The sequence below is a fragment of the Emydura macquarii genome, unplaced genomic scaffold (genome assembly GCF_026122565.2).
Source record: "Emydura macquarii macquarii isolate MOO-44397 ecotype Brisbane River unplaced genomic scaffold, CSIRO-AGI_Emac_v2 contig_1253, whole genome shotgun sequence".
Lineage (NCBI taxonomy): Eukaryota > Metazoa > Chordata > Testudines > Chelidae > Emydura > Emydura macquarii.
In genome coordinates this window covers 30,335,694-30,348,881 of record NW_027131390.1, presented here as the reverse complement: position 1 = coordinate 30,348,881, position 13,188 = coordinate 30,335,694, and the positions used below count along the sequence as shown (strand labels likewise).

General features: G+C 39.6%; 1 long non-coding RNA gene across 1 annotated transcript in view; it reads left to right on the top strand.

Annotated features, from left to right (window-relative positions):
- Nucleotides 1-4,260: 4,260 nt before the first annotated feature.
- Nucleotides 4,261-13,188, top strand: part of LOC137153996 (uncharacterized) — an 83,008-nt gene continuing 74,080 nt past the window's right edge. The window contains exon 1 of the long non-coding RNA XR_010920012.1: nt 4,261-4,382. This is a non-coding gene — a long non-coding RNA (uncharacterized lncRNA). The remainder of the gene's footprint in view (nt 4,383-13,188) is intronic.

Here is a 13,188-nt window from a genome sequence, read left to right as displayed (position 1 = left end):
TTGTGTTAACTGAAAAAAGAAATGAAGATCCTAATTCATGCAGATGTAAATTAACTTGCTTCTGTGAAATATATAGCGGGGGTTAATTTGACACTGAATAATATGGATTTATTGAGTCTGATTCTCCTCTCTCTGCACCCCTGTAAATCAGCTGCATTGAAGTCAGTAGCGGAAAACTGGAAGAGTCAGGCCCTTGGATTAATAAAAAACATATCCTTTAGGAAAATACATGCTGTTAAAAGATTCTGGAAGATGCTGCGTGTCCCCATTTTCTGCTGAATTTAGCACTCAGCAGGAAGAGTTCAGCACCTCCCTGGATCAGGGCCATAATGTTGTTTCTTTTTTTCCTGAAGCTTTGTTACAATTTTGCATGCCTCTGAATCAGAAATGTCCTAAATTATCTGTAGGGAAGCCAAATAATACAGTGAATAGTGCTGGGCTAATCTGTTCAGTGAACTTTAGATACATCTGAGCATGGGATTGTTTGGAAGCCTGCAGGTATCACAATGAATAGTGTCTTTGCACTTTAACCTTATCAAATTAGTCTTTAGATTTTGAATAAGATCAGTGGCTGCTATTAGGACAATGATAGTTTACTCCCTTTAGCTGCCTGTTCAACTTTTATAAGGCTCTTATTCAATCATAATGCACACTGAGAGGTGTATTATGACAAGACTCTGAATAGACTGCTTACATTTTAACGTATTCCTTTTATTTCTTTGAATCAAGCAGAAAGGAAAATGGTGTGTAAAGCCATAGGGATATGCATCCGGTGGAACTTAAGTACTTACAGGCATGAAGAAAAAGGAAACTGTTTTGGTCCCTGAGCTATCTGAGGAAGTCTGAAGAAAGTTCCCAGGGGCTGAAACATCATTTTCTTTTTCTGTTCACTCTTGAAAGAAAAAAAACAACAGAAAAAAAAAGTTAAACCAGAAGAAGTCTAATTACGCTCTTTTTATAATTAAGACTGGAACTTCATCACGGTGAACCTAGTGAAAAGTAACAGTAGAGAGAGAAACATGGCAACAATTTTACAAGTTATATAAAAATGATGGTCAGGGATATGTTTGGAAATTATTAGTGAGAGAAGTGGGTCATAAAAGATCTAGTTCCCATAAGCAGTTAAAAGTATGGATATGTCAGAATATTTTTTCAAAGTTTTCATTCTTTTTGGAATCCTCCCTCTCATCACCATCTAAGAGTTTTGGTATTCTTCCGCATGTATAGTTCCAGAAGCCCTAGTTTCTTCTCTTAGAAATCTTTGATTAATTCCTAGCTGATGGAAACCAAATTGTCACTCTTCTTTCCCCCTCCCTGTCCCTTTTTCTTTCTATTCCATTATTTAATTTTGTTCTTTTTGTTTCTTTTTAAATCTCCCCTTATTTTTGGAAAACAAATCAAATAAAATACTTTGAGGGGTATCAATTTTTGTATTATTAATAAAGTCAATGTACATCCCCTTACTCCTATGTTAGCAACTGTGAGGGGGACACACTCCAAAATTAACCTGATGATAAGTAGGAATGGCGCTATCAAACACCTCCATTATAAATGTAATTGCTCCAGAAATAAACATCAAACAAAATAAAGAGATAAATAACAGCAGAATAATAAACATAGAAATCAAAATCCTTTCTGGTTGTCTTAGTTAAGTGGATAGAGCATCCTTTTTTTTCCCTCTCCTTATGTCTGACCCTGAGCTCCTAAATTCATTTCCACGTGCAGATGATCCCAGAGTTCCAGTGTTTACAAATATAGGACTCTGATTCAGACTTGAAGAATAACAGAGAGGAGCCAGCTGTGGGTTTTAGATCTGAGCCTGGATGTTCTTTCTGCTTGGGATGAGTCTAGGGCTCTGCTTCAAGGCCATCTACAGTTCTTATGAGTATGATCTTTGAAAAAAAAAATGCAATAATGAAACCATTCCACCCCAAAACATAAACCTTTAATTTTTGTTTGCAATACTCTTCATGTCATAGACAGGATGGTCTCAAGGACGGTTTTTTGTACAAGTGGAAAAGTTCCATTTACATAGATTTCCCCACCAAAAAATTCCAGTTTAAAAACCATATCTTACCATCAGTTCTTAAGCAGAACTCTCCATTGATATCTATAAGGAGTTCTGCTTAAAAATCAGCAGTGCAGTATGGCCCCATGACTTTACCCTAGTAGAGTAATAAAATCACTGTCTTATTCAGACAGTTCATTTCTGGATTTAGTTTTGTCCTACATGATGAATCTTACTCCCATATCATTTTCTTACTTTTTTCCCCTCTGAGCTGGCACTTCATTTGTGGTTATGTGTGCCCACTAAATCTTGCTTTTGAGAATTTTTATTTCTAGATGTTTTAAAAGTAAATCTAACTCAGTCAAGCTCTTGAAATGAAAATAAAAGTTCATTTTTATCCTAGGGTAGAAATTTCTCTCAGCTGGATACTCTCATTTGACTTACTGCCTCCTGCAGTTTTAACACATTTTGACAATTGTTCTAGCTCCAATCTGTTGAAAAGAAACATGATTTCACCATGACTGACAGCAGAAAATTTCACAACTCATTTCAGCGCTACAAGTAATTAGTCAATCACTACAATGTGTTTCACTTAAACAGTAGAATTTACAGAGACATTTCCCCAGCTACTTAGGCATAAATTCATGATAAAAAAATTAAGGATGTATCTTGCCAGGCGCTGTAAAATGGAAGGTTATAGTTACCTTGCTATAAATAAATAACTAAACTTGTTTTTTTTTTCAGGCCAGATCACATCTAAAGCTATTATCAAACTACTTTGACCACAGCAGGAGCGTATTTGATTAACTACCAAAAAAAAGAATGCAGTGAATAACGAGCCATCAAAGCCACCAACTTTCCGACAGCACTTATTGAGCTGTGATTAATGAATGACATAAATAGAGACAGTGTAACCTCCACTATATTTAAGAGAGCTAATCAAGTATCATGCATGATATGAAATTTAAACATCATTAATTGGTGAAAAATAAAAGGCAGTGGCTTAAAAAGTAATACAATTAAAATTTCCTATTTGGGTTGGTTTAACATTTATATAGGATAACCTGATATGGAAATTGAAGCTTACATTTCCAAAGAAAGAAAGATACCCTCCACTGAAATGGTTATACTGCTTAGGATGATAGATAGGATCCTGGCAGTAACCATTATAGTTACTTCTTTATTCATAACCTGTGATGTACAATTTTAAATACCTGTATTTATTGACTTTATTCTGTGTTAGTAACTGTTGCCAATTCTGCCCATATCAGTAAAATAGTTCTTTATTAATGCACTATACTTCCAGAGGGGAAAGTGGAAAGAGACTACAAAAAGGAAAAAAGGAGGAAATTGAGAAGCATCATTGATGTGTGGGGTAGAAGGACGTGCTGTTTTATTTTACTGCCACTTGCATAACTCATCCCTGCCTCTGGCTGATGTCAGTGCTAACTCCAGAGCAAAAGAATCCCAAAACAGTACACTTCCCTACCACAATCAGGTGTGCATGTTTGGGCCTGGTTTTCAAAACTGCATGAGCAAATGGCCAAATACATCTCACTCTGCAGTATATGTACACATAGGAAAACTCCATTGCTAGCTAGTGAAGAAAACCTAGTGTCATAGCCATAATGCTGTCAGAGAGTCAGAGTTGTGAAAAACAATAGGTGTGCCAAGTCACATGCTGGCCTTTCTTCTTCATGGCTTTTTCAGTTCTGCATTTCATAGTCTGATCTGCATCCAAATTATGCACAGTGCTTAATTCAGCACATTTCTTAGTGGTGTCAGGGAACACAGCCCCTGAATGTGTGATAGCTCTGCATTGAACTATGGCAGTGTTTACATTTCATATACTTACTGTTTAAAACTAGGCCCAACCTAACTGCCATTGAAGGAAATAGCAAGGGTCTGTGTAACTCCCCCCGATACTAAGGGTTCCCCTGTGAAAATCTAGGTAACCTGTTAAAGACATTTAGATTGCCACTATCAAAATGGATTTTTTTTAAGACTGTAGATATTTTCTTAAGAATTTAGTTTGCATATCTTTTCTGCCATTTCAATGCATTTTGAAAGATTTTATGAGAATCACAGTAACTTTCATTCTCTTTTAGTATGTTCTCTTCATGGGGTACTTGTGCCTTATTCCTGTGAGAAACAAGAAGGGGTTAAAGCCCTCACTGGGCAGACTGGAGGAGTTACAGATTGCTTGAGCTGCCAGAGTTAGAGAGAAGTGTTAGCAGCTGTGGCTCGTTAGGCTCAGAGGCCATGAAGCTCACACAGGGTGCTGTAAAGGTGCTTCTGAAGACTTAGGAAAGGTGTCTGGTTGTTTTCCAGACCAGCAACTTGTTGAATCAAGCCCAGGCCTGAGATGAGGAGGGTAAGTGGATTTAACCATGTTGTTTGAATTGGGGAGGACTCAACCAATGACTGGAAATTGAAGTTAGACAAATTCAGACTGAGATTAAGGTATATATTTTTACCAGTAAGAATTGTCCAGATGGGATGTTTTTCTAGAAGATCTGCTCTAGGAATAACTTTGAGGAAGTTTTATGGCCTGTGTTATACAGGAGGTCAGACTGGATGATCACAGTGTTTCCCTCTGACCCAGGAATCTGTTTTTTATATTTAAAAAAAAAAAAAAAAAATAGGGAGGTCTGCTTTTTTTTTGTTTGTTTGTTTGTTTGTGGCTGTTTTCTTAACTGTACTCTGCTGCAGAAAGCAGGCTATAGTGGTAGCGGTCACTTGGATTAGATGGAGGAAAGCTGCTATGTGTCTGGTTTGGTTTGCTGTTTATCTGTGGCTGAAGGAAATCACTCTTCCAGTCTCAAATTTAATTCCAGTCTTAAATTTAAAAAGATAATGATCCCATGAGGGGTGGCCAGTTGTACTGTCATAGTTCTATTTTTGGATTTTAATTTGCAGAAACATGCACCAGAGGAAGGCTGTTTACTTGATTGGTGGCTTTTTTTTTGTATGTTTGGGTTGTTTTATTTTTAGTGGATTTGGGTGTAAAGGCAGCACAATATTTTCTTAAATATGCAGGGCCACAGTCCCCATTTTAGTCTTCATCAAAACTGATGGCACCATGTGACCCCTTATTTTCCATAATCACACTTCATTGGGTCATAGTAGTCAGGTTCATTAATGATTATCTCAATCTCAGATTTTTACAATGGTTTAGTAAGATGTAATTGTGACCTGGCCACACCTAGGGTAGCTACCTGAAAATACCAAGGTCAGAGCAGGCTGCAAAAGGAGAGCAGATTCTCCCAGCAATGGCGGGTGACACTGAAGTCAGATTTCCCAACTAGCCACAAACAGTGCTTCTGATTCCTCCCAACTGGTTATCAAGAAACTAAAATAAAAATACACACAGCCCCCTTTACTGCATTCCAGTCTCTAGCTCCCAATTGGCCACTAGGTCCAGTAAAGAGATCAGTTATTTAAAACTCTATGCTCTTTACCAAAAAGGTTTCTCCTGACCCCAAAGGGTCAGCCACAGTACCAGATCAATAGAAGTTTGGATCTTACCCAAAGTACCACACTGCCAGTCAATCCTTTGTAACTAAAAGTTTATTACAAAAGGAAAGAAACAAACCATAAGAGAAATGTTACATGATTAAAGCAATCACACACATACAATTGATTTGAAAATCCCTATATATCAGGTTTCTAGTATAATTGTGGAGTTTGTAGGCTTGTATTGTCCCTCTGGTGTACGTGCAGTACCTGGATGGGTCTCAGTCCTTTGTTTTACAGCTTCAGTTCAGTTGTAGATGAGTTGATCCAGAGGTAGGTGAAGACTGAAGACAAAATGGATGTGGTGCAGCTGCCTTTTATGTCCTTTGGCCTTTGCCATGATGCTTGTGGAAATTTACAGAAATAAGATGGAGTCCAGGGTCACATGAATAAGTGACTCATCAGGTATATCCCTGGCTTCTACCCCTGGGCCCACTGTACCTGTGAATTTCTTTAATGGGCCATTAAGCAGGCTAGTGCTGTAGCCATTCTGTCTGGGGTATCGCCCAGACACAGCACAAGTTGAAATATCAAACATATCCATAACACAAATAACACATGAACATAAACATAATCATCTTACTTAGCACATTATAGCCTTTCTAACAGTACCTGATATGGCATATCTTATATGAATTATTATGATTTTTGACATATTGATGTTAAATTACATAATAAATGGCTCCCCAATCCAGCTAGCATCACACCCCAACATGAAATTGGTGTAGGATGGAGTAATCAGAGCTCCCGAATACACCTCAATGGCCCCGCAATCCAGCCAGCGGCACAGTAATAATACCCAGTGTTAACTGCTACTATAGGGCAGAAGGTTGTTATCATGAGAGTTCATATTAAATCTAGGCACGTACCGATAGTTGAAATGTTGGTGCTTCATTCAGTTCAGAGAAGAACTTAATCATCCGAATGCTTATCCAACTCTGACCTTCTTGTGTTTTGCAACATGGAGTTGGAGTGCTCACAAGTAACAGGTTCTGTGCTGAGATTTCTTGTACTTCCTGAATTCAGTCAGGCTGGCAACAAAACACTGTTGCACTCACAGCCAGTTGACAGAAAAACAATTATAATGAAAGAAAACTTGAACTGAGAATTTCCAAACATCAAGCCCTGCTCCGTAGGACTCAGCTTCAAGTCTTGGGGCAGGGAGCGTAAGGTCGCAGTTCCTTGTGCTCTAATTCTGTCAGCTCACAGCAGCTAAGCTGATTTGGGCTGTCCTAACTCTGAGCTTGGGCCGGGTGATGAAAGAAGTCATGTTGGTGAGTCAATAAGTAGAACTCCTTCCTCTGAATTGATATATTTCATTGTGGTGGATGGGGACTTATTGAACTGATCCATATATTGCTTGTGGTCATTAAAGAACTTCCTTAAAAATGAGGGGGGATTAGCTGTGGGTCCACATTTTCAAGAGATCAATCCCCACAAATGGGACCAGATTTTCAAGCGAGCTCAGTAAGCAGCAGCTGCTATTGTGGTGTTTGTAGCTGGATTTTCAAAGCACCAAACACTGAGCTCTCCTGAAAATCAGGCCACTTCTTTTGGTACCTAAAAGACTACCTGAGTTCTTCTGCAAAACTGGCCTTAAGTGTTTTGGCCCATCTTGGGTAATTTACTTTCTGGGTCTAGTTTCAAATGGATATAACAAACTACCCTAATATTGGTGTATGCTTTTACAGTTGCTACATTTCAGTTACAGAATCAGTTATACTTGTATTTTTAGTGTGTTCATCTCTCTGGGATTTTCACGGATGAAAGGCACATAAATGTAAAGTACGTCCATAGTAAAGTTCAACCTGAGCTGCTAAAGTGGATTCAGAATGTACCAAAGTTCAGGATTGTTTGAATTCAGGAGCTTATTTGGATAATAAGCTAGGGGGCTGGGATATTTGCCAGCTGCAACTGCATTTTATGTTACAGAAATCAAGTATAGGGCCAAAGCTTTGCAATATGTCTCTGAGCAATCAGTTATTGTGATGCTAAATGAATTAAGATTATGTTTAGGGGATTATAATGGAAGAGCTGAAAGATGGTAGGTTTGATACAGGAATAACTGACTTAAATTCTATGGCCCATGTTATGCAGGAGGGCCTATGTTACGCAGGATGATCATAATGGTCCCTTCTGGCCTTATAAACTATGAATCCTTAGTTTCTGGAGTTTGTTTGGCAAAAATGTTGCCTTTTACTGAATTTGGCATAGTAAATTCCAGTGTGCACATGTTATTTTGTTAACATTTTATACCTTTTCAGTTATAAATCTCTTTGTTCCCTCTTCCTCCCCCCCCTCCCCCCCCCCCCAAATATTCACTATTCTTAAACTGTGATTAGCTGAAAAGTGACTCTAAAAATAGCACCTTCTTAATCACAAATTGGCTCTGTGGATGTTCAGATTAATACCTGCTTGGTTTAGTGACAAGGGCTTTTTCCTATTAGCTCCGTGAAGCTAACACAGACAGGAGAGTAAGTTGGAGTCTGTTTTGGCTCAAGCAACCACAGAAAGCAATAACCAAATTCTAGTTTGTTCTAAATTGGCTTGCATAGATGTAAAGGGAATATAGAACTTGTCCAATAAGCCCCTATTACTGGTGAAGATACATAAACCAGAAAGGGCAAACCCCAGTGAAGGTTGCACAGCTGGTTCTTGATAACCATATTTTTAACTAAGCAAATATGATATGAGAGTCAATAAATATGGTTCTATTTTGCCACTTTTCAGGGGAACACAACACTTTTTGATCTTTTGCATTTTAAAATATATTATTTATCATTGTCTTTACACTTTGCAGTTCAACTTGAGAATGATCAGTTGGACTATTCGGGGGGTGGGAGGGATGTTGTGTAATGCAAAATAACTATTCTCGTCTATGCAGGGAGTTAGTGCTATAATGTTTCATTAAACAGGCTACTGAGCATAGTGTTAGGTTAATCATGTTTGTTGTACCTAACTCATACCTCTTACCCTCATAAATTGAACTGGGGGTACATTTTGAACCTCAGCTTGAAATACTGTAATAGTTGTGTGTGATGTTTAACTAAACTCATTTTAGAAACCGGTTATGCAGGAGAGGATAGTTTCCCTTTTACATAGGTGCTAACAGCACAGAAAGGAGTTGGGAGACAAAACAGACAAAGAAAATTACTTTTAATTTGTTTTGGGGATTTTTCCCCCTTTTTCCAGAATGTAATACAGCTAAATGTTTAAGCACGAAAACACAGAAATAAAATTAGGCTAAATTCCAGGTGCTAGAAATTGCTGAATGAGGCAGTGTTTAACTGCAATATCAGAAGGTTAGTGTGCAGAAAAGAACCTAAGACAAACATGCGTTACCAGTGCTGCTCTTGCAATTTCTTCAGTCACTTTAAATTTCCTTCTCTTTCTTTCAGTGGGAAGGACAAGGATGTGGAAGATGTGGGCCCCAGGTTTTTAAAAAGATAAAACCAAGTCACTGGTTTATTGATCAATCCATGCATCCTGCCTCTAAATTCCTTGCCTGAATAATATAACTTGCAACTGACAGTTGTTGGATTAAAATAAACCAAGGCACCAACTTGATAAAACACTGGCCAGGCAATACAGAGTGCCCACCTGGCTTTCATGCCTGTGTAAGCACCATTTTGTCAGTCTGATGAACTCTTCCCAATAAAATTTTGGGCCATATTTGCCATTGTTGTGAGGGTTTTTTTTTTTTTTTAAAGCAGAACTCCCTGCTGATTTCAAAGGGGGAGTGTTACTTAACAATCTGTGTTATAAAGCAGCCCAGATATGTATAGTACAAGCCCAAGTTAATAAATAAATAATGAAGTACCCAGTGCCAACACAAACTCCCTGTCCTCTCTGCAGTGTTGGTTAACAGAGAATGTAAATCACTTTTGTTCTTGACCTTCAAATGTAGGATGATCCTTTCCCCAATCGGTTTCACATATATTGTTTTGATAAAATCCCAAAGAAATGCTTCTCTATCAATTTTAGTGCCATACTGGGATAGATATCAATAGTAATCAGTTATAATTACCCATCTCCCTTACTGTTTTATGAATGCCGTCTAGGAAGAGTGCTGCTCTGGGAGCTTGAAAATCTACCAGATAAACTATCAGCACAAATAGAGTGCAAGGCTGCAGAATCCACTCAAAAGGCTGCATAATAAAAGCTGACTCCTGCTAAAGTAACAGATTTTCTGTGCAGAAATTTAACACAAAACCCTACTCGTACCATGACTTCCCTCTAACGGATTTCTGATGAAGGATGGGGAGATATACAAGCTGTCCAACAAAATGAAATTGTCATGTAGTTTTTGCCGTGCTTTGCTCAGTATGTCAGAAGTTTTCCATGGCCACTGTGCTCTCTCACTCTTTGTCAATACATGACAAATGAGGTCTGAACAGTTTATATGGAGTACAGAAAAGCAGTGATTTGTCTCCCTTTTGGGGTCCATGCAGGCCAAAAACTCTTCCCTTTCCTCCTGAATATCACTGGATTCCTTTCAATGGCTGTTTTTCCTTTTCTCCTCTCTGCTGCGATTTTCCATTTGGCAGCTTAGTCTCAGCACCATAACTGAAGAAATGGAACTGTTGCTAGGCCTGGATGGTTGCAGGTCCTTTAGGAGCACTGAGAAGAATTAACTACCTCTTGATATATTTGACTGACCTCCCTCTGAGACATACATTTTGTCATTGAGCCAAAATAGGAAGCCTAGCACAGATGGGGGATAGAGGGTATTGAATTTCAGCAACCTTCCTAGACCACTTTTGCAGGGATTACTTCTTCACAGGCTGTAAGGGCCAGTGTTTGCAAAGACTTCTCGTTCAGTAATGTAAGTAGTTTATCTTCCCCTTCACCCTCAACTGCAAAGGCTGCACACCCAAGGGCATCTTGCTATCAGAATGCCCTGGATCCTTCACTGCAGCTTGGAATGGGCTATAGAGACTCTGTCTAAAATTATTTACACTAAGGCCTGGTCTGCAGCCAAGATAAATGGGTAAAAAGAAGAATTATCCCATAGCACCAATAGTTTACACACATTGATAAGGTTTGGGTTTTTTTTTTTTCCGTTTAGTGCTTGTCTGTTACTAGCTGATGATTGTAGTAGCCAGTTTTGAGGAGGTGGGACATGCATGCTCTGAGTTCTTCCCACTGCAAAAAGCAAACTTGCAGGCTTGATCGGTCATTAAGTAATAAGACCATAGTTTCCCTTCTCCCTAATGCAAGCAAAAAGAAAACAAAAAATAGGGCCTGGTTGGAAGGGATGAATGCTTTCTTTCTAGTTCCTGGGCCCTGTGGGAAAACCAGTATGCCAGAGCTTTAGGGGCACTTGCGAATGAACCTCTGATGGGACCACATGGAGCTGGAGAGCAGCCTGTCTGTGGTATGCTCCAGGGACATAGCCATGGGTGGACCTGAGTGGGCCACTGCCTATCCAGTTAGTACCTAGGCCCACTCGGATTTGAGCCTGTGTGAATGTTTAGGTGGCAGCTCAGGTATCAGACAAACTGGCAGGGGGGTGGCTGCTACTGACTCACTCTGTCTGTGTGCCTGCCTGTCGTTTGTGCCCTATTCAGCCCAGGGGAGCTGAACCTGGACCCCGCTCTCACCTGTACTTCAGGATGCCATGCCTCCCCAGAAAACTGAGGTGCTGCCAGTCCAGGTAACCACATCCACTTGAGGCTTGCGGGAACGAATCCCAAGGCAGCTTCAGAAGCAGTGGTTGCTCTTTGCTCACAGAAGCTGGAGACAGCAATGTAGTACATCTGATGCTGTTTCCAGGCAGGCAAGGTCAGGGTATGTTGTGGGAGGCAGAGACTTAGCCCTGGGCTTGATCCAGCATCTGCCACCTCCCAGGCCTGGATCAGGCCCAGTCAGTGCTTGCCCCCTTCTCTGGAGAGTAGCTGAGTCTGAATGAAGCTGGGACGAGTCATTGTCCATCCACCACAAGTTGGGGCCTACCCAAATTCCATTCCTAGCTTTGCCACTGGTATGCTCCACTCCAGATCCCATGTATATCTAACAAAGAATTCATGCTGCTCCCATCTGTATTCACTTCTGCTTGGTCCTCTCTATAGATGCTACTTTATGGGGAAACCAGTCATTGTTAGAGCTCTTCAGGGAGCCATGAAGCCAAGGTAAAAGGGGTGGTCTGGAGTCCACGTGGAAGCATTGGGTTGCCATAGCTGTAGGGTTCATCCAGCATCCCATTCACTGTAAGGTGTTACACGCATTCCTGTGATGGAATAATTAGCAGGATGCTCCATTAACTGAAATTTACAGATTTTCCTGCCTCTCCCCCCCTCCCCCTTCTGTGTGCCTTTTTTAAAACCCTGAGTATGGGTAAACATTGACCCAGGATAATGAAGAAGTCAAAGAAATATCTTCCAGTTAACTTGAGCACTGCATTGTACACACATTTTTAAAAAACTGTTCTAGTGTAACTTTTGTATCCATTTCACTTAATTTCTTTTTATGGAAGAAATGTCTCCATACTGTCTTCACCAATAGCTTATTAAACTGACTTTTTAAGGCTACTTAAGCATTAAATTACTAGTACGAGTTGAGCTAAATTAAAAAGTTAGCATTTCCAGAATTTACCATATGGCAGTATCAGAGATGCCACCATCTTCTGTTTTTCCCCCTGCTTCTGTAGAACAGTAACTAACGTATGGGAGCTGTGTGGTAACTGTAGGCAAATGTTAGCTTGTAAATTGAGATCACTGTACCTCCTACTGTGCCTTGCTGTCCTTAGCTTCTCTTCCAGTTGCCTCCTATTTCCTTTATTAAATATTAAGATCCCCAGCCATGCTGTCTACTGGGCTCTGTCACAATTGCACAGTAAATTGCAACAATCTGCTCTGGATAACACTCTGAGGGCACATGACTAATTAGCTCAGCCGTAAAATATGATGCATATGAGTGAAGCATCTCCAAAGGGAGGCATACCTCTGCATTCCTACTTCATTTACCTGTGACATTCTAAATTTTGCTTCAGTAGCATTAAGGAAGAGATAATAAGATAATTTAGTTGCAAAGTCAATGCTAAACTAATTCATAAAATGTAGGTACTTTGCACTGGAATCTTCTTTCCAGGAACGTGAATTCTCAAGTTAATTTGACTTTCCTAATGTTGCTTGGAGGGCAATAATCTGATTTCTTTGTCTGGGATGGTAAGTAGCAAAAGAGGAGAAATGATGAGCTACTGTACAGAAGCAAAGACTCCTTTAAATGCACTGGTACCATGGTGTTGTGCAATTCACAGAATATATTAAGAAGAATATATGCTTTTTTAATTTTACCAACAAGTGGAGGGATGGTTATCAATTATAACATATAAAATGTGCAAAAGTTGCCTTAAATGTTGCCTGTTCCAAAAAACTAGTGTTACTGCAGTATTGCATAGAGCAAATGCCACTCTAGAATTTTGTCCTGTAGATAATTAGCATGTAAGATTTCATTGGGTTGGGGGTGGTCTTCAATAGCGTCTGAGTGAGCTGATCAGATCCCACTGACTTCTTAAATGGTGTTGAACATATCACCCCTTCAATTGCAATCATTGTCAAACTTACTTAGACTCTCTGAGTATGTCTACACTGCACTATAAACCCAGGCTCAAGCCTAACCCCCCTGCCCTTGTGACTGCACTGCAATTTCACTAACCCAGGGTT